At 42.3% G+C, this 22,909-nt stretch overlaps 1 long non-coding RNA gene across 2 annotated transcripts in view; it reads left to right on the forward strand.

Annotated features, from left to right (window-relative positions):
• The window catches only part of LOC132597356 (uncharacterized), a 23,835-nt gene extending 2,298 nt beyond the window's left edge, over nt 1-21,537 (forward strand). Inside the window, exons 3-4 of one of the 2 annotated variants that reach the window (XR_009564006.1) lie at nt 10,552-10,657; nt 20,104-21,537. This is a non-coding gene — a long non-coding RNA (uncharacterized lncRNA). The remainder of the gene's footprint in view (nt 1-10,551; nt 10,658-20,103) is intronic. The other variant, XR_009564007.1, reaches the window with a different exon arrangement.
• The last annotated feature ends 1,372 nt before the right edge of the window (nt 21,538-22,909 follow it).

Raw genomic sequence — 22,909 nt, forward strand, 5'->3', positions numbered from 1 at the left:
AAATCTGAGGTGCCCATGTATTGTTCTAGGCACTTTCAGAGACAAAAGAGAAAAGACAGGGGTCCCTCCAACAAAAGATTGATCACTTCCCAAAGAATGAGGATAAAATAAAATATCCTTGGCCCTAGAAGTAGATAACACTGAACAGAGCCTTTCTTATTGTTTAATTTTATTTTTTAAAAAAATTTTTTATTGAAATACAGTTCATTTACAATGTCGCGAGCAGAGCCTTTCTTAGGCAGTACTTCAGCTGCCTCAGGATCATGATCACAAAGTTGATGGTCGCTGGCTAATGCTATGAAAAATGTGGCTGATTTAGAAAGTGCCAAAACGTTCGTGGCTGGCTGCAGCTTGAAAAATTTCCATAGCCCCACACTATCCTCAGGAAAGATCCCAATTCATCAGCAGGGCCCCGCAGGGTTCAGCTCCTGCCTGTCTCTTCAGCACATCGATCTTTGGCCCTCTAGCCCTACAGAGTGACTGAAGTTTTCCCTTCTCATGCTTTTGCATGTGCTAGAGCTTCAGCTTCTCCACCCCTCTCTCACTCATTCTTTTTTTTTTTTTTTGATGGAAGTATAGTTGAGGTACAATATTATATCTTACAGGTGTACAAAATAGTGATTCACAATTTTTAAAGTTTATACTCCATTGATAGTTATTATAAAATATTGGCTATATTCCCTGTGTTGTACAATGTATACTTGTAGCTTATTTTATACATAATAGTTTGTACCTCTTAATCCCCTCCCCCCTTCCCTCTCCCCACTGGTAGCAACTAGTTTGTTCTCTATATCTGTGAATCTGTTTCTTTTTTGGTTACATTCACTAGTGTGTCGTATTTTTTAGATTCCACAAATAAGTGATATCATACAGTATTTGTCTCTCTCTGTCTGACTTATTTCACTTAGCATAATGTCCTCCAAGTCCATCCATGTTGCAAATGGCAGAATTTTATTCTTTTTTATGGCTGAGTAGTATTCCATTGTATATGTACTACATCTTCTTTACCCATTCATATTGATGGTTGCTTAAGTTGCTTCCGTATCTTGGCAATTGTAAACAGTGCTGCTATGAACATTGGGGTACGTGTATCTTTTCAAATTAGTGTTTTGGGTTTTTTTGGATATAAACCCAGGAGTGGAATTGCTGGGTCCTATGGTAGTTCTATTTTTAGTTTTTTGAGAAACCTCCATACTGTTTCTTACAGTGGCTGCACCACTTTACATTCCCACCAACAGTGTATGAGGGTTTCCTTTTCTCCACATCCTCGCCAACATTTGCTATTTGTGTTCTTTTTGATGACAGCCATTCTGACAGGTGTGAGGTGATATCTCATTGTGGTTTTTAATTTGCATTTCTCTGATGATTAACGATGCTGAGCACCTTTTCAAGTGCCTGTTGCCCATCTGCATGTCCTGTTTGGAAAAATGTCTATTCGGGTCTTCTGCCCATTTTTTTTTTTTTTTTTGCGGTACGCGGGCCTCTCACTGTTGTGGCCTCTCCCGTTGCGGAGCACAGGCTCCGGACGCGCAGGCTCAGCGACCATGACTCACGGGCCCAGCCGCTCCGCGGCATGTGGGATCTTCCCGGACCGGGGCATGAACCCGTGTACCCTGAATCGGCAGGCGGACTCTCAACCACTGCACCACCAGGAAAGCCCTTCTGCCCATTTTTAAATCAGGTTATTTGTTTTTCTGACGTTGAGTTGTATGACCTGTTTATATATGTTGCATATTAACCCCTTATCAGTCATATCATTTGCAAATATTTTCTCCCATTCAGTAGGTTGTCTTTTTGCTTTGTTGAGGGTGTTACTCATTCTTAAAGACTGGGCCTAGGGATCACTTCCTCTCGGCAGCTTGGCCAGACTCAAGTTTGCTTTCCCACCTCCTGGGCTCCCATGGCACTTTGCAGTGGATACCTATTATGCATATGTATGTGTGCGTATGTATGTATCTGTTATGCATATATATGTATAAAAGCTTAACATTTATAACGAACATGTATTAAACACTATGTGCCAGGTGCTCTTCTGGTCTCTCTTCACCTTTTAACTTCATCCCCACAGCAGTCCCATGAGGGAGATGCTAGTAACTTAGTCAGGAAGTGACAGGACCAGAATTTGAACCCAGGCTCTAGAGCCATGCGTTTCAGAACTGTCCCTGAGCTGCCATCATGCTGTGTTACAAGCACTGATGTCATTCATGGTCACCCGTCTTGACTGTGAGCTCCTTGAGGACAGGGACTGATCTTGCCCAGTAACTAGAACATTGTATGACCTCAAGAGTGAATAATTGAATGTAACGAGGCACAGAATAAAAAATGAATTATAGCTGGTGCTTTATTTCAAGGGACTCACAGTCACTCTCTTTTTTTTTTATAAGTTTATTTATTTTTGGCTGTGTTGGGTCTTCATTGCTGCACGTGGGCTTTCTCTAGTCGCGGCGAGCGGGGGCTACTCTTCGTTGTAATGTGCGGGCTTCTCATTGCAGTGGCTTATCTTTGTTGCGGAGCACAGGCTTTAGGCGCATGGGCTTCAGTAGATGTAGCACACGGGCTCAGTAGTTGTGGCTCGTGGGCTCTAGAGCGCAGGCTCAGTAGTTGTGGTGCACCGGCTTAGTTGCTCTGCAGCATGTGGGATCTTCCTGGATCAGGGCTCAAACCCATGCCCCCTGCATTGGCAGGCAGATGCTTAGCCACTGTGCCACCAGGGAAGTCCAAGACTCACAGTCTCTTTTTCTCCTTTTTTCCCTCCTTCCTTCCCCAAATGATTGCAGGGCCTTTTAAACAACCTGGGAAATAGGTATTATTATTCCAACTTTACAAGTAAGAAAAATGAGGCCCAGAGAAGTTAAGTATCATGGCCAAGGTCGTAGCTGGGAACAGGCACAGTCAGGATTCAGACCTTAGTGGCCTGGCTCCAGACTCATGCTCTTAACTTCTATAATATGTATGTCTCCAGTAGCTTCAGTGGGCAGAAAAGACACATAAACGGATGCAAAAGAAGAGACAGGTAGAGAAGCTTAGGCAGCAAGGGAGGGAGAGGGACCCAGACAAACAGTTTGGAGCAGCCGGCAGTGTGGCTGGCTGAAGAGCAGGCCGTAGTAGGGAGAGCAGGGCAGGGGATGCATTAAAAACAAAACGCTGTGGGAATCTCAATCAGCACCACAGGGGCTCTGGGCTCCCTCGCAGCCACCTGTTCCCTGCTGGGTGAAAGGGGCTCTGACCTGGTGTGTGTGTGGGCATCTTGGGTGACCTCGGGGTGGCCAGAGCAGCCCTCACCCTCCAGCTCTCCACTTGCCAGCCGCCTAGTTCTATGAATCACAAGATCTCGTGAGTCACTCATTCCCTCTCTGAGGAATAAATAATGTCAAGTCTCGCAAAAGCCGAGCAGTCGGGTTTACAGGAGGCGTCACGCAAAGACTGAGCCTGGGTCCTGCTTTCCTCTGGGAACTGGCGCCGCTGTCAGGAGAAGCGTGTTGCCAGGCTCTCAGCTTGAGCTTTTGGGCCATCGACCAAGAGCCCTGGCTGCTTTGGCTGCGTCTAGATTTGATGCTGAGACTGCCAGACTCAGCAAGAGGCAAAGTCAGCCCCAAGGATCATAATTTTGGCCCAAATAGGGAAAATCTGAAATATGAAGATGAGTGTACATCAATTTGGTTGTGTCTCCAGTGTTCCTGAGACAGGCCTCTCCTTTATTTCTCTCATGAATGCCCATGAGAGACATCCTGAAAGTTAATTTAGTACTTTCATATTCCGGAGCTGCTTCCCATAGCCTGTAACATGCAAAGCCTTTTGAAGGCAAAACCCAGAAGGCTCCTGGTGTAGCAGAGAGAATAGGTGAGCAGGCAGTGGCCAGTAATATCTCGGGGCAAGTATTTTGACCTCACTCCAAGGGTGCGTTGTCATCTTTGTGAACTGGTGTCTGATCCAAGCCTCTCCCTAGAAGAGCCTCCCCACCTAGCTAGAGTCGGGGTAGGAGAAAAGCAATTTGATTTTATGGTGAAAAAATACTCACAACAGGGTGTAAATACAAGAATAGATTTTGCTCCTTGCAGGGCATAATTCTGTTTAAAAAAAAAATAGACTTTCCTTTTTAGAGCAGTTTTAGGTTCACAGCAAAATGGAGAGGAAGGTACAGAGATTTCCCATATCGCCCCGCCCCTGCTCATGCACAGCTTCCCTGTTCTCAACCTCTCCCAGCAGAATGGTGCATTGGCTATAACTGATGAACCCATGTTGACACATCATTATCATACCAGAGTTCATTACAGTTCACTCTTGGTGTTGTAGAGCCTAGGAATTTAGGGCATGGACTCCGGAGCCAGATTGTCTGAGTTCCAGTGATAGCCCCACTGTACGTCTATAGTCTATAGTTATATAAATAATGGCTTGGAACAGTGCCTGGTACATAAGTGGGGCATGCAGTTTAAGTGTTGATATCCTCCAGAAAAACCCTCCTTAGCCTCTGGTACAGGGATCTCTCCTGTGTGCTATATTTTAATGACCTCTTTATTTGAGATACCTGGAGGCAGGGACTGTCTTTCTCACCTTCATGTCTGTGGCTAAAAAACCACCTCGAGAGATTAATTTCTGTTTCATACTCATTCAGCAGCCTGAACAAATAGCAGGACTGCCCCATTGTGAGAAACTCCTCGAGGGTGGCCTTACCTCCAGGATCGTTGATGTCTTTTGAATCAGAGGTATAAAGGGGGAGATCATAAATAAAGCACGAGGGCTTCCCTGGTGGTGCAGTGGTTGAGAGTCCGCCTGCCGATGCAGGGGACATGGGTTCGTGCCCCGGTCGGTCCGAGAAGATCCCACATGCCGCGGAGCGGCTGGGCCCGTAAGCCATGGCCGCTGAGCCTGCGCGTCCGGAGCCTGTGCTCCGCAACGGGAGAGGCCACAACAGTGAGAGGCCTGCGTACCGCAATAAAAATAAAAATAAATAAATAAATAAAGCATGAAACAGGGATCCGGAACATCACTCCTCCATAGAATTTTGTTGCAGGAAAAAAGCCCCAGCTGGGGGAGGAAGAAGTAGACTGATCCTAGAGGGAAGATCTTGAGCTTTTTGAGAGACTGGAGAGGGAACAGGGGTGTGCAGGACCTGGAGTGGCAGAGACCAGCACTTCTCTCCCTCCCGTAGCTCTGGTCTGTGGAAGGACCTCAAAGAGCTCCAGTGTGCCCTGAGAAATGAGGTTCACTAAACATTTAGTTTACCTGCCTTCAAAAGTTCTGGTGTTGGGTTGGGACCACCACTTTCAAGGGACCATGTGGATTTTGACATTGAACATCTCGACAGTGGCCAGAGGGGATCAGAGGGCCTTCTAAAATGCTCTGGACTGTGCCGGAGCCCCAGAACCTCTCTCTTGACTCTAGGAGAACGGTTACCTCCCCATTCTGCCCCCATCAAATTCACGAGATTGAATTTTCCTGAGTGGATAGACTCTGAACAAATGCATCTATTTGGAGACACAAGAACTTGTCTCTTTTTGAACCCTGGTGAAATGAGCTAAAATTCACTATAATGAATGAATGTGTCCTGTAATGTGTCTATGGTTCTGGCCAAAGTAGGCCTGAGAATATTTGGTGAGTGGATCAATGCAGGAAGCATCTTGAAATGGATCCAGTCTATTTTAATAATACTATGGAAACAGCCCTTTTTGTTTACCTACCTTGAATAAAGGTTTTCCAGGGCAATTTCCTGAGCATTTAAAGCACATTCAAATGAGTTGTCTTTGAACAAAGATTCAAAAGACTTTCGTGACTGCAAGTTAGCAACAAGTTGAGTTTACAACTCACCAGTCTTACATTGTTGGTTGCCCAGGAAACTAACCTGGCTGCTTTACATTTTGACCCAGGAAAGATTGGAGTCAGAATTTGTATCACAAAGCCCCACCTAATATGATAAAGCTTGTTAGGCAAAAAACAAAAATCCTATTTTGTATATTGGCCTCCATTTCACAAAGCTGCCTTGTACCTACAATTTCTAGTCTTTGTTCAGAATGAAAGTTGTTTAGGCTCTTGTACTCTCGGTTACTTGTAGTCGTTCATCCAGGAATTACTCAAATGGATTAAGTCTAGAGATAATCCGAACATGTTCCTTCAGTCCTTAGTGCCTTCTCATTCCCCTCTTCAGTCTTCAGAGACTTCCTTTCTAGGTTCCTCTAACAGCCTACAGACTTGATTTATTTTCTTGCCCTTCTAAGTATCAGAAGAGTATCTAAAAGACAGAAAATAAATGGAAAAGTAGGAACAGGCTAAACACTACGAAAAAGCATTCAGGCAAATCTTGAAAGGTGAGACATTCCAGTGGACAACTGTCTTGGGCTCTCAGCAAATCAACACCATAAAAACAGAGGCTGGGGACTTCCCTGGTGGTCCAGTGGTTAAGACTCTGCGTTCCCAGTGCAGGGGACCTGGGTTTGATCCCTGGTCAGGAAACTGGATCCGGCATGCCACAACTAAAAAAAAAAAAAAAACTAGAGGATGTTATAGAGGAAAAGAAATTTAAAGGACACAACCACCAGTGCAACATGTGGTCCTAGAATAGGTCTTAGTTTGAACAGTTTTTGTTTGTTTGTTTGTTTTAGTTTGAACAGTTTTGAACAGCTACGGAATCAATTGAGGGAACAATTATGGAAATTGGAATATGGCTTGGATCATAAATGATATTAAAACTCATTAAGATGATTAATATTGTGGCTTGTTGGGCATAATAAATATTTATTTTAGTTACATAGGATGTCCTTATATTTGTGAGTTGTATACTGAAGAATTTAGGGGTGAAATGTCATGAAGTCCAGCATAAAAAGGAATAATGTGAGTATAAAAGAATAAAATCTGGAAGAACTGAATTATATCTCACATTAGATCCTCCTTACTTGACCCAATTAACTTGAAAGTCTGCTTTACTACATGAGTACAGATACGGTACATGTGTACCTAGGTAGGGAAAGTGCATGGAATCTGGGGTATGTTTTGCCATTTAGTAACTGTGTAATCTTGGGTGCTTCTCTCTGTGCCTGTTTCCCCAGCTGTAATATAGGTATAGTATTAGTGAACCTACTGCATAGGGTAATTATGAGGTTAAATGAGTTAATATACATAAGCTCATTAAAACAGTTCCTGGCACAAAGTAATTGCTAAATAAGTGTTAGCCCTTATTATTCTTGTTATTGTTTTTGTTTTAAGGAGTTTTAAGGAGCATGATCCTAGAAGATGCTGGGTTGGCAAAAACTGATATAATCAGCACAGCTTCTTGGATTTTCTGGTATGTTATTAGTAGCCGTGGGAGTCCCATATTCCTAGGGACCCATCTTTGAGTTCTTCCTTACAGTACATTGAATGTTCCAACCAGTGTTTTAGGGGCTGGGGAACAGTGGTGAGGCCTAAAAACATTTTTTCTCGTTGGTTATAATGGGGCTTCCGGGTTAGTATCCTATTAAAACTCCAAAGGTTTTTTGCACAGCAAAGGAAACCATAAACAAGACAAAAAGACAACCCTCAGAATGGGAGAAAATATTTGCAAGTGAATTAACTGACAAAGGATTAATCTCCAAAATACACAAACAGCTCATGCAGCTCAATATCAAAAAAAACAAACAACCCGATCCAAAAATGGGCAGAAGACCTAAATAGACTTTTCTCCAAAGAAGATAAACAGATTGCCAGCAAACACATGAAAGAATGCTCAACATCACGAATCATTAGAGAAATGCAAATCAAAGCTACAATGAGGTATCACCTCACACCAGTCAGAATGGCCATCATCAAAAAATCTACAAACAATAAAGGCTGGAGAGGGTGTGGAGAAAAGGGAACCCTCTTGCACTGTTGGTGGGCATGTAAATTGATACAGCCACTATGGAGAACAGTATGGAGCTTCCTTAAAAAACTAAAAATAGAATTACCATATGACCCCGCAATCTCACTACTGGGCATATACCTAGAGAAAACCATAATTCAAAAAGACACATTCACCCCAACGTTCATTGCAGCCCTATTTACAGTAGCCAGGACATGGAAGCAACCTAAATGCCCATAAACAGAGGAATGGATAAAGAAGATGTGGTACATATATACAATGGAATATTACTCAGCCATAAAAAGGAATGAAATTGGGTCATTTGTAGAGACATGGATGGACCTGGAGACTGTCATACAGAGTGAAGTAAGTCAGAAAGAGACAAATACCATATGCTAACACATATATGTGGAATCTGAAAAAATTGGTATAGATGATCTTATTTACAAAGCAGAAATAGAGACAAAGACGTAGAGAACAAACGTATGGATACCAAGGGGGGAAGGGGTGGGGTGGGATGAATTGGGAGATTAGGATTGACATATATACACTACTGTTACTATGTGTAAAATAGATAACTAATGAGAACCTACTGTATAGCACAGGGAACTCTACTCCATGCTCCGTGGTGACCTAAAAGAGAAGGAAATCCAAAAAAGAGGGGATATATGTATACATATAGCTGATTCACTTTGCGGTACAGTATAAGCTAACACAATATTGTAAAGCAAATATACTCCAATAAAAAAAATTGTTCTGATTCTTTAATTAAAAAAACCCAAAGTTTTAAGTGTAATTAAATAATAGGTAAGTGAAGCTACTACTAGACCTGGAGTCTTCTAATAGGAATATTTAACTTCTTTATTAGGAATGTTAGAACTAGAATTCATCTTTTCCATAAAAAAAATTAGTGAAAACAAAATGTGATGATTAATTTTATGTGTCAACTTGACTAGCCCTGGATGCCCAAACTAAACATTTCTGAGTGTGATCCACGACATTTCTGGATGAGATTAGCATTTGAATCAGTGGACTCAGTAAACTGTCCTCCCCAGTGTGGGTGGGCATCATCCAATCTGTTGAGGGCCTGAACAGAACAAAAAGGGGGAGGAGGGAGTAATTTGCTTTGTTTTTCCCTGACTCACTGACTGAGCTGGGACTCATCTTTCTCTCTGGCCCTTGGCTTGAAATTTACACCATTAGCTCCTCTGCTTCTCAGGCCCTTGATCCAGCTTTCCTGTGTCTCCAGCCTGCATGTGGCAGATCCTGGGTCTTCTCTACTTTGATAATCACATGAGCCAATTCCTCATAATCTCTTTAGATACATAGATAGATAGATAGATAGATAGGAAGGTAGATACATAGATTTCTCCAGAGAAATAGAACCAGTAGGAGATTATCTATCTATCTATCTACCATATCTAATCTATCTATCATCTATCAGTGTATCTATCTATATGTATCTATACCTGACTATCACACAATATAAGATGCCTTTATAAATATATCCCTTTAAGCAAATCTGACACATGATGATTTAGGATCCTAGGATCTGTTGATCCTTGTCATTAACAGAATAGAAAGACAGTCACTATAATTTGGTAACTATAGTTTCAGGTTTTCAGTTTAGGTAAATGCTGTCCCTCAATAAACACTCTAAATGGCTTTAGTTTTCAGTGTTTCATGTCAATTTTGATCTTTAGTATAGCTTAATAACTTCTTTTCTGTATCTTTCTTCTAATATAAACACAGAGAGCTTTTGAACTTTAGACACTGCGATGTGTCACAACAGCACATTTGTCTTAGATTCTGGAGTAAACTGAAATCTCAAGATTAAATGAGCATGTATCAGAGAAAATTCTAAATGGCTAGGTTAAAGTTTACAGTTACGAAAAATTAGGGAAATCATTCATCTTGTAAGGTCTGCACTATCAAACTGACAGTCTCAGAAGTGAGAACAATGTTATGATGTTACCACATCATAATTTCATAAAAGCAAAACTTTATTTAAATATACATATAAATAATTTTTAAATGACCTCACATTGAATGACAAATACTTTGTTAAGGTACTTTACATGAGAAGTCTCACGTAAAGAGACTTCTCACAACACTCAGGGTTCTTTCATGCCTCTGTCTCCCTTGAGGTAACTGATATGCTGACAGGTTAAAAACTGGCCCAAGATCACATTGGCAGCGGTGATAAAGGCAGGATTGAAATTTAGAATCAATGACTTATTCTTCATCCAACCAATATTTATTGAGTGCTTACATCACGCCCAGTTCTCATTTCTGGGGATACTGAGGCGAATAAAACATCAAAATCCCTGCTGTGAGAATTGGGAACACAGTTGAGTCTAGCAGTTAGAATTGATAACTACTTCTTCCAAGGTTAGGTAGCATTCTAGCCTGGTTTTTATAAGTTTAGCCCTATAAGATAATTTGTTTTTGCTGATGGAAAAAGGTCCCAAAACTCACCTTAAGTCTACAAAGAGTGGAAGTCTGGAATAAAGCTAAACTCTTCCAGAAAAACAAACAAACAAAAACCAAAATAAAAAAAGTCTCCTTGAAGTAGCTACTTCCTTAAAATATAAACCAACTAACCAACACACACATGCACACACAAGTTCCTCTATATCTTTGCAAATCATCCTCCATGCTGGACAAACTTTATGAGCCTGGGGAAATACCCTTTACAATGCATGATTGCCTGGCCAGTGGACTATTTTTCTCTGTTACAGATATCTGGTTGCAACAATTTTCATGTGATCCAACAAAAAAAGACACCACAGTGCACTTCCATAATACAGTGACCTGAATTTGCTGGGAGAGACTGTAGTCCATCAGGTAAGGCTTTTACCCCCTTAGCAACCAGATTGCCTCTGTGCTGCAAAATATAACAACCTCTGCAGTAGCCTGACCTACTTGCGGAGCCCAAAGTGCATAGAGAAGCACCTGGATCTCTGAACATCACGGCCCATATGCACATCTAACCCATAGCTCATGGTTCAAGGTTGCTGCTTGTTATGTTACACTGGCAAGTAGTCTCAATAAGAAATTTTAAAACAGTGACATTTCCCCATAGCTAGTTTCTGTACCCATCTAAACTTTCTATAATTTAAAATACAGCACAAGCTTTTCATATGGAAAAGCATTGGGATAGACGAATAATTGGATGCCTTCAGCAGTAATCATGAATATATAAAATTTTAAAATCATCATTATTACTATACTATATACTTATAATGATTAATACATTCTTTATTTCTATTTTCACACACTATGATTTATGATTTTTATATTTGAATCCTGTTTACAGCCTTAATATATATTAATATACATATTATATTAAAGGAAGAATCTTGAAATAACACTTCCCTCTCCTCCAGGTCTCTGAGATAGCACTCATTTCTTTTACCATTTGTTGAGAAAAAGCTTATATGATTCATAGTAATGTTGGACTTTTAAACAACAATGCCCAGGAGGTTTGAGCTGTGCATAAATAATTTAAAACAGACATCATTAGAATACAGGAGTTTATATTCATATTAAAAAACTACCTAGTTCTCTTGAATTTTATGGAAGTAAAACGCGAAGTCTTCCTGAACAGTCTTAGGTAAACACAGCACCATGGACAGGGATAGATGGGAAATTTCAGTGTGGGGTGTCATGAAAGGAACAGTGAGAGCTGATGAGGCCCTCACCTTACATCATTTAGTGAAACTGATTGCTGTCTTCTCCTTGAACAGCTCATCTTCTTACTGCCACCTCATAATCTTGACTGTGAAATAGACTTGTATATTATGTTTTTGTGTCTTATTATTGGTGGAGGTTTTCTCTTTCCTCTCCTTCTTGGCACTAGGGACAATTTGATGACAAGCTGAAACACAGGCCATTGGATAAAGGCTTTGGACTGAGAAGAAAGAGAACAGGGGGTCCGACTTCTGGCTCTGAATGACCTGCATACATTTTTGTAATAGGACAAAATATCCCACATTCTGGACCTCAGTTTCATTATCTGTAAAAAGGAGTGCAGTAGACCAGATGATCTTTGAAGTTTTACTTTTGGCTGCAAAATTCTATGATTTAAATCTGGTTTTAGCTATGGTAACTATGAAGCAAAATGATAGCTGTAAGAGGCTAATGATTACATATTCTGTAACACCAAATTGATAAAGCAAAAATATAATTGAAGTTCCTTCAAGAGTCATCCAGTTGCTCATGGGGCAGTACCGTGGCAAGTATAATATTATTCCCCACTTTTAATGTTTCCTTTCATTGAAGGGGTATCCATCATGCAACACTCCTGGCATCTCTCTGCACTATCACTCACTCTTCTTGGGGAGATACAGTGATTTGTCTAGATACAGCAGGTGAGTTTAGAAGGAGAATCAGGACAGGGTCGCTAGCCCTTCCCCTGGAATCCTCTTGGGAGCTGGTGTCCCTGCAGAGAATGTGTGTCCTGCTCTGTTCCTTCATGCTATCAGTTAATAGGACCAAGGCCCTACCTGGGGAGCTCTGTAGTCACCGTGGGTAAATTTGTCTAGTTCTGGGGTCTAGCGTTAGGAAAACATTTGGTTCTTAAGTCCAAGCCACATTCTGCAATATCTGCTCTCTTAGTAGCAAACACGATATTTTGATTTCCTTGTGTCTTATTTTTGGGGTCTATTCCTAAAGTAGTTCGGAACTGGGATGACATGCTATTTTGGGGGTTCCCTGAAGTCTCAATGAGCAGCACTAGATTGTAATCACAGATGACTTTGGCCATGAACTTTCCACTTAGATGCATGCAGGTCTTCTCCCAGCCTTGAATGTCTCTGGTAGAGTCTCAACATCATCACTGCGGATTCTGGCCTTTGGTATGCCAGAGATCATCTCAGCCAACAATTACACAGCTGCATGGCACCCACGGTTCTAAAATGGAAGCCAAATATTTAAACAATCACCATGTGCCTTAAATATATTGCATCCAACTTATTACAGAGCTGAACCAGGATGGGAAGGACAAAGCATTTATTACATGATGTGGCTGTTGGCTGAAATTTGAGTAATTGATCTACCCTTATTACAATTTGTTTCCCCCCTGAATCCAGAAAGAAGAACAGCTTGAAGTCACAGAAACTATGTAGTTTAATAAATATTTGAGGGCCTGGTATAATGCCTGGACTTCTTTAGGTACAGCAGGGGATACAGCAGTGGACTGAATGCACAAAAATTCATATCCTCAAGGAACTTGTATTTTAGTGGGAGGAGACACAATAACCAAAGTAAACAAGCAAATAAAGGAAATAATTAAATAATGTAAATAGATGCAGTATAGTGGTACAGTGTCTGGAGTCAAACAGCCTGGGGTCAGGGCTCTATCACTTATAAGCCATATGACCTTAACCTCTATGTACCTCAGTTTCCTCATCTGTAAAATGGGGTTAATAAAACTTTGGAAGGTTTATCATGAACCAATGCCCAGGGTTCTAAGAACTGCAAGAGGGCCATGTAACTGAAGAGGAGAATGCAATAGAGAGGGGTCGTGGATTGGGACTCCTTAGAAAAAGAGCCTAAGACAGGAATTCAGGTGCCTATGGTTTATCAAGGATGTGCTCGCAGGAAAAAGGGAGAGAGAAAACCAGAAGAGAGCAGATGAAGGAGTTAAGCAAGGATGAGGTCTCAGCTGGTGCAGACTGGCTCATGGGGTGCTCTGGAGCATGAAATGCACTTCAGAGTGTGTCCCCCACTTGAGACCAGAGGGCCGGCCTTTTGTACCCCGAAATCAGTGAGTCATTGGCAGTGGGCTGCCAGGGGAGATAGTTCTCAGTCCCTTCGTGCTGCTATTACAAGAACCACAGACTGTGTAGCTTATAAACAACAAAAATTTATTTGTCACAGTTGTGGAGGCTGCAAGTCTGAGATCAAAATACCAGCATGGGGCTTCCCTGGTGGCACAGTGGTTGAGAGTCTGCCTGCCGATGCAGGGGACACGGGTGTGTGCCCCGGTCCGGGAAGATCCCACGTGCCGCGGAGCAGCTGGGCCCGTGAGCCATGGCCACTGAGCCTGCGCGTCCGGAGCCTGTGCTCCGCAACGGGAGAGGCCACAACAGTAAGAGGCCCGCATAACGCAAAACAAAACAAAACAAAAGAAAATACCAGCATAATGGGGGTGAGGGCCCTCTTCTGGGTTGTAGATTTCTCCTTGTATTGTCATGGGGTGAAAGGGGCTAGGGAGCTCTGTGGGGTTTCTTTTATAAGGGCACTAATCCCATTCATGTGGGCTCCAACCTTTTGACCTAAACACTTCTCAAAGGACCCACCAATTGCCTTGTGGGTTAGGATCTCAGCATATGAAGTTTGGGGGGAGGGGTGGACACAAATATTCAGACCATAGCACTAGGCTAAAAAAGGTGTCAGCAGAGCTGCATTCCTTTCTGGAGGCTCTAGGCAAATGCTGAGAAGAAAAGCTGCAGGGGGCACCTAGCTGCCTCACCTCCACATCCTCAGTGATTCAGGTCTGGCTCCAAACCAGCACGTCCCACACACAAAGCAACAGCCTTGTGGAGCCAGCCCCACATCCTCAGAGGCAGCATAAGGTAGCCACAAGAGAAGTGTGCTATTTAAGAATCAGGAATGAAGCAGCAACCATCTGAAGGTTGGTAGAGGTGGTTAGGGGCAGTCACTGAGGTGCTGGTGGGTTCCGCTTTGCTCTTGGTTTTCCCACTCCAAGTCCAGCTCTTCTTCCCCAATGCTGGCCCTACTGACCAGCAGTGATCCCAGACCTGCCAGGAAATGTTTTGCTGTGACCTAACAGAGGTAGAAGCCACAAAGGGCCAACAGCCTTCCAGAGACCTCTCTACCAGTCTCTCCCGCCATTGATTTCCACTTAGCATCCAACTTGTCCACCTGCACCAGGTACATTTCTCTGGTACTTTTTGGACCCGTTCTTCCTCAGATCCTCCCCAAATTGTGTAAGGTCTAACTCCATAATCAATAATCTACCCCGTAATACTCATAGTGGTCTTACTTCTCTGATTGAACTTTACTGGTACAGGAGGGAAACATAATTAACTTCATCTTATTACATTTTCAGGGATATCGTATCATTCCTTATAAATTGCCACACCAGACACCTTTCTGGCTGGCTGTCCTTGAATATAATGAATGCATATCAGTATAATCAATGTGACACTGTATATCATGTCCTCAAATATCTGATAGGGTAGGCACGAAAGAACTCTTTTCAGGAGAATCTTAAACAATATAGAGATCTTTGTCAGTGAGACAAACAGAAACTGGGGGCTAGAGAGACAACAGAAAAATAAATGATCTGCCCTTGTATCTTGCAGAAAACTGAAAATCTTCTCCCATCTCCAGGGCTGTTACCTCCTGGTTTCTTCTCCTCATTCTTGGCTTGAGTCTTTCTCCTTCATCACACAGCAAGATGCTGAAGAGAGGCCAGAACGACTTAGTTCAGTCATGAAATTGCTAAATTTACTCATTCATAATCTCATGGTGTAATGGGAAGCAAGTCGGCCTGAGGCTCAGAGGATCTGGTTTCTGGTCCTAATTGCCAAGAACCCTCTGTGGAATTAGGGGAAAGGCATCCAGCCTCTCTGGGCTTCAGTATCTTTGTAACGTGTTTTATAATAGCTAATTGAATGGATTATGGACCTTCTGCTACATACCTAAATTCATGGCTCTTGTAAAAGTCTTTCTAGAAACCTGCATTTTCGTTATTTATATTAGAGTTCACAAAGTATGGAGCATGCCTCCCAGAAGTGGTATAATAATAACTACACGAATTGACACGGTGCCCTCACTTGATCCCAAGGTCAGATGGTCTTGTGTCATGGTGGGATCACACACATGGAGCCACCCTGAGGAAAGAGTGGCCTTTTCCAGAACACAGAGGAGTTGGTGGAGGTTTTCTCACTCTTTTATTTGCTTTCGGCACAGTATGACATATTTATGTATGCCCAGGTGTATTATCACAACTGTTTTTAGATAATATTCACTAGTTTTAGTTCAATTAACTCTCATAAAATAGACACATGACTTAAAAAGATTTCCTGCAAAGGAACCATGGACTGAAGTGTCAACAAGAACATGAACAAATGAACAACGAGCAAACAAACAACAAAAATGACAAAGCAGACCCTTTTACTCCTAGAACGAACTCCTTCCTAGTCACATGAAAAGGTAAAAATGAGGATCAAATCAGATCTGAAGAAAACTCTAACAAAAATATTCAAAATTATCAAGAAGATGGTTTGAAATTTGAATTTACAATCTATTGATTCATGTCTACTATCATTAATGAGGAACCTCTACGTAAGGGCTTGTAGTGTCTTGAAATATTAACTAATGTAGTAGAATGCCATATGATTAGCAAGGCATTTAAAAATAGTTATTTCATCTTGATATCATCTTTTTATTTTCTTTTTTGTACATTTGTTATAATGCTCGTAACACCTGGGCAGGTATACATATTGGAAGCATATACTAAAAATGTTTTACTGATTAGAGGGATGTGACAGTGGAAAGCTGCAGACCACTGATTTGGACTGAAACTGACATGTCCACCTGTCCATCTGACTTATAAAGAAGAGGCGTGGTGGGGGGCAGCCTTGATTCTGCTCTTCAGAATGGTAAGATGCTTACCACTCTACTTTTTATGACCTATGACATAATTACAGGAGTTAAAGTAAGGATCATACTTTAGGTATTCACACGAATGTTTTCATTTTAATTGTCAGGACCCCACCTTCCCACCCCTAACTTCTAGGAAGAACAGGACTAGGTTTAATAATCTGTCAATGAGTTGCTCATTTTCTCTCTTAACTATCACCTGGTTCAACATCTAAGTAAATTAACATCGCTACCCTGTTAGCTTTTGGGAGCAAAGGGAATCTGTGAAGATTTTTCAGATTCAGGAAAGAATCTTGTTAGGGTGTTGAATATATGCAATATTTATTTTTAGGTCTGGTTTACGGATCTAAAGTTACTTTTGCTCAGGAACAACCAAACCCCCCCCCTCGGTTGCTCATAGATTGTTTATGGTACACTATTTTTAAAGTGTACTTTATGCAGAAAATAGTAATATTTAATACTTTAAGTTATTTTAAAATTTTTCAAAATATAGACAGGCGACAGAAAAGAAACAGGGTATAAATGCAGACTAAATTGTGCATCAGTAACACCCCCCTGAATCTTAGTGACTCAACGCCATAAAAGTTTATTTTTCACTCCTATTGCGTGTCTAATGCAGCTTGGCAGGTGGGGCTCTGCTCGCTGAAATGTCTCAGGGACTGTGGTAGACAGAACAAGGGCCCCCAAAGATGTCCATGCCCTAAAACCTAGACTGTGTAAATATATTACCTTACATAGCAAAAGGTGCTTTGCTGATGTGATTAAGTTAAGGATTTTGAGACTGGGGAGATGATCTTGGATTATCCAGGCGGGTCTAATGTAATCACAAGGGTCCTTTTAAGAGGGAGGCAGGCAGTAGTAGGAGATGTGACCAGGGAAGGAGGAGCTTGGAGTGATGTGAGGGAGGGTCACAAGCCAAAGAGTGCAGGCAGTCTTAGACATTTTTTAAAAGGCAAGGAAATCGATTCTCCCCTGAAGCCTCCAGAACGAACCAGCCCTGTCGACACCCTAACTTTAGCCCAGTGAGACTGATTTTGGACACTGACCTCCATAATTATAAGATGATAAATTTGTTTTAAGGCACTTAATATGTGGTAATTTGTTATAGAAGCAACAGGAACCTAATACCCAGACCAATATTCCATTTTGACAAAGGCTTTCATGGTCCCTAAAGCAGAAAACAGAAAAGTGGTAAATTATGTGCCTGCTCGTAAAGCTTCAGCTAGAAGCAACGCGTATTGCTTCTGCTGACATTTCATTGGCTAATGCAAGTCACGTGGTCACACCGTCTCCAAGGAGGTGGGGTGTGCACAAACAGGAAGAGCAGAACGGGAGAGAATAGGACTTAAGACAGTGAAAGTGTGACTCATCCCAGGAAAACTGATGCACACAATCAGGATTAAAAAAAAAACCAACAGTTCAAAATTTCTCAGTAATAGATTTGGAGTAGGCACTGGTGAGTGAGGCAGTGGCTACCAAGACTTCACCTGAATCCCAACAATGGAAACATTCAACCTCTCCTGGGTTCCACGTAGCTACAAGAGACGGCCCAGGGATTTCCCTGGTGGTACAGCGGTTAAGAATCCGCCTGCCAATGCAGGGGACATGGGTTCAATCCCTGGTCCAGGAAGATCCCACATGCCGCCGAGCAACTAAGCCCGTGCGCCACAATTACTGAGCCTGTGCTCTAGAGCCTGTGAGCCACAACTACTGAGCCCACGTGCCACAACTGCGGAAGACTGGGTGCCCTAGAGCCTGTGCTCTGCAACAAGAGAAGCGACTGCAATGAGAAGCCTGTGCACCGCAGAGCAGAGTAGCCCCCGCTCACCGCAATTAGAGAAAGCCTGCACACAGCAACGAAGACAAAAATATAAATAAATAAATAAAGGAAGGAAGGAAGGAAGGAAGCAATGTTATTAAAAAAAAAAAGAGAGAGGGAGACAGCCCAGCCTTGACAAGAGAAGATGGGTCTCTGAGGATTGGTGTCAGTGGACTTGAACTGCTTCAGACCAGTTGGAGTTCCCAGGTCCCTCGGTAGCTGGTTTTTGGCTGGGTTTGGCCAGTGGGAAGCGCTGGTAGGAAATTGGTTGGTGGGAGGAGCCAGGGTGTTTCTCCCTCTGCTTTTCTCCTTGGGTGAACACAGGGACTGTATCTCTCCTTATCTGCTTCTGCTGGATCAGCCCGTTTTCAAGTTCCAACTTCTGCAATGACCCTAAGCCATGGGTTCTGGTAACTCTACCTCCTCCTTTTGTCCCTCCAGCCTAGGGATGGGTATAAACTTTATGTTTTTGCTAATCTGTGAGTTACATCATTTTTTTAAACCAAGCCTCTTACATCATCTGTGTAACCAATTCCCTACATTAAAATTCCAGTTTGTTTCTGGTTTCCTGGTTGGACCCTGGTTGAAACACTGAGTAACCCAGAATCTGACAAGCACCCTACCCACACGGGCAACTCTGGATAAGGGAATATCCTTGTGGTCCTAAGCAGTAGGTGAGGAAAAACTAGTGAAAATAACAGGATTCAAGGCAGAGTAGGTACATCGCATGCAATATATAGACTGTATAATTCTTTGTGGTCAGGGCTGTCTTGTGCATTGTGGGATATGTAGCAATATTTGGGACATACTTCTATTAATTCAATTTGAACTAGGTGTCCTGCATTTTCATTTGCTCAATCTGGCAACCTTAATAGAGAATGAGCTCACATGGAGAGCTGGCTTCAGTGCTGGGCTTTGCAGGAATAAATACGGGAGCAGGCAGAATCAGTTTTGGAAAAAAATCAGGCACTGGAATCAGACCTTGATTGAAGTCTTTGTTATAGGCAACAGTTGCTGTGACTGAGGCAATCATGAAATATGGATTAATCCAATCAGAGGACCCAAGAGAGTGAAGGTTCAGAAAGATGCCAGTGCCTGTGTGTGTGTGTGTGTGTGTGTGTAAATGAATTACAGAAACTTACCTGAAATAATGGCCCAAATTCAGCAGTTGCTAGTGCAATGTTCTCAATTATTTGGGAGTCTATAAAGATATATAGATGGTAAACTAACATGTGTTTTTTGAGGATAGTGATGGAAAACAACAGTATCTTGCAAAGACCAAACATCCAAAGCTGGTGAGCTGTCGAAACCAGTGGTTCTCAGCTGGAGGCAATTTTGTCCCCCAGAGAATACTTGACAATGCCTGAACACAGTTTCGATTGCCACAGATGAAGACAGGTGCTTCTGGTGTCTAGTGTGTGGAGGCCAGCTAACCACCTACACTGCAGAGGAAAGCTCTTAAACTCCCAAACAGCGCCCAACATCCCCCCCAGAGAATCATCCAGTCCAAAAGGTCTATAGAGCCGCCGTTGAGAAACCCTGGTATAAATACATATGGAAAGTCAGTAGTCAGCACACATTCCATAAAAGCATATACAAAATGTGCCATCCTAAGAGTGAAACCAGATAATCACGCTGAAATTCCATGAGGACAGATTCCAAACTGAAATAGAAGCAGCTGACACCACACAGGCCCCTCATTTGTCATCCCATATCTGGGATTTAGCCACCTCTGCCCAGAGACAATAAATCGTCACTATGTGTGGTGTGTGCATGGCATTGCTATCCTGTGTATATTTAATCCGTTTCCCTAAATACAGTGCTATTGTTTCTTCAGGGTGATTTATTTTTGCACGATACAGGAGATGGATGTATGCCTGACAATGTGGTTCAAGTTCAAGGAGTTCACTGGCGGACGTTGTGAGCTAAACCAGGGCAAGAAGACATAGCTGAAAACCAGTGGAGTTCTCAGTTCTTGGGAAAGGTAACCAAGAGTGTTTATTGAAGCTCTGTCAGTTCTAGGGGATGTAAAAGCAATCCAGCTGGCTTAAAAAGCAAAAGAGAAAAAAAAGGCAAAAGAGGATAAACTGTCATATAACTGGACTGTTCCTGGGGTATCTCATAGGACCAGAGGAGGAGCTGCATGCACCAGTCCCTGTTCCCAGGACTGGGCACCACTGGAATCATCTGATTCTCTCCATCCATTTCTCCATCTCTGACCTCATTTTGCAGACAGGCTTTCTCCACAGGGTCCTGGTAGAGAAGATGGCTACTGGCAACCTAAATGTCACATCTTCCCAACTTAAAACTTCTCTTTCCCGTTATCTATATGTCAGACTCAGAAAAGGTCTCTGGCCCTACTTGGGTCATTGCCCACGCTCCTGGATCACTCGTTATGTCCAGGGAAATGGATACTAAGATTGGCCAAGTCTGTGTTTTGGGTCCACCCCTGTCATCGGAGTGAAGTTACACTTCCACAGAGTAGAGGTGTTTGGTCCAGGGTAGTGTCTCCAAGGTAACCTGCACAGCCAGGGATGAAAGCCCTCACGATCCAGCTCCTTCCAGCAGTCGGGTACCAGCTAATACAGTCAAGAAGTGTCAGGACTAGAAGAAGAAACGTAGTAATGTGGTCCCAGGACAGTGATTCTAATTACTTCCGCTACTAACAAACACAGGTCTGTCTGCAAGGGTCAAATTCTATTTTTCACTCTGGAGTTTCAAATTATCTATAAATGTATCTCCTCTAGTGGTTGAACTGCCAATAGGTTGTACATGCCTTACCAAATGCTGACTCGTAGGACTGTCTGTCGGACCACCATCCCAGGTTAATAAGAATAAAGAATGTGGCGCTTTTCTAGAGCGGTGCTCTTTGGATAAAAATTCTGGGAAAAGCACTTTGAGAACTGACTGTATTTCTAAAGATTTCTTAATAATGATCATTTCTCCCAGCATGAGCAGGAATAGAGATCTGTGTTTCAGAATAAATGGATTTTGTGTCCTAGCAACCTGGAATTTTAAACTTTTTATTAGTCTTCCCCTGCAGTTGGCACATGAAAGGGGAAAAACACAAACATCATTAAAGAGAGAGTTTATGTATGAAGTGTGAGATATAAGAGCTCTTAATTTTCTCTTGCAGCTGAGTAAATCTTTGGAGTCTTGGCTGAATTACAGGAAATGAAATGTACAATTAAATTGTGGCTTGACAAGTTTATTTACCCAAGGGGGGTCTTAATTATTGTTGATTTTTTTTGCTGTTTTAATTAACTTCATAATAAAGTTGATATACTATATTTATGTAATTATGTTGAATTTATGAAATTTATTTCTCCTTTTATCGCCCTACTTCAAAAGGAAAAAGCAAATATACAAAGAAATGCATACGATGAGCTTAGTTATTTAACTGGGCAAGAGTCAACAGGGATATTAATTTATAGGAATTATCTGGAATTCTTCATTGCCTTACTTGCAACTGGGATTGATTTTCCTCTTAAGGAAAAATTTCCCTTTTTTCTTCTGAACCAAAGACTTATGATGATTAAATGAGATAACATATACTCAGTATTGGCATAGAACAAGTTTTCAATAAATGTTTCTCTTTTCAGCTCCTTCCAATAACTAGTCATCAGGCCTGATGATTTAGCAGAACAAGTAGTTCTCAAATTGCAGAGCATATTTGGATCATCCCAGAAACTTGTGAAATATTCCACCCCCTGGTGCCCACTTTGGAACCACAGGATCTGAATTTCCAGATCTATGTCCAGCAAGCTCTGATGAACATCAACTATCAGAACCGCCAATCATAAGCTTTGCTTACGTCAGAGCCTGCAACAACTTCTGGGTTTGTTTCTTTGGCTCCCAAGAACTGAATGAATTCTGTATCCATTTTAAAGAGAAGTTTGGAGCTAGAAAGGAACTTAGAGAGTATTTATTCCAGTTCTTTCTATTGCAGTTGGAACTGAATCCCAGAGAGGCTAAGTAACTTGCCCCATGGGGACACCCAGACAATTGCTGTGTATGGTGTGTTTTGCCCCTGGGCCCCGTCCCACACCAGAGCTGACTTTGAGCATTAAGTTCTCCTTGGCTTCATGTAGTGGAGACATTGACTTTGGGATCAAATTTACCTACTTGTGCTGCTAATACATAGATGACTCCAGCCTGAATACGTTACACACATCCTATGTTTCATACTTCGTACAAAAATAGCTTCCCAGGGCTTCTCTGGTGGCGCAGTGGTTGAGAGTCTGCCTGCCGATGCAGGGGACGCAGGTTCGTGCCCGGGTCCGGGAAGATCCCACATGCCGCGGAGCAGCTAGGCCCGTGAGCCATGGCCGCTGAGCCTGCGCGTCCGGAGCCTGTGCTCCGCAACGGGAGAGGCCACAACAATGAGAGGCCCACGTACTGAAAAAAAAAACAAAAAAAAAGCTTCCCAGTTCTAATGGCTGGCTGTTTCTCACTTTTATTACCTGATATAATTACCCCTTGCCCAGTCTTCCGCCTGGTGATATGATTCATGACTGTTATTAGCAGGAGGCCTGAATGCACTTTGAGAGGAGCATTACGAGCAAACATCATCGATCAAATACTGTATAATCCCATTGGATTACTTTAGTGTCTCAGGAGCGTGAGAGATTTAGGTAGATAAC

This window comes from Globicephala melas, chromosome 5, assembly GCF_963455315.2.
Source record: "Globicephala melas chromosome 5, mGloMel1.2, whole genome shotgun sequence".
NCBI classification, from domain to species: domain Eukaryota; kingdom Metazoa; phylum Chordata; class Mammalia; order Artiodactyla; family Delphinidae; genus Globicephala; species Globicephala melas.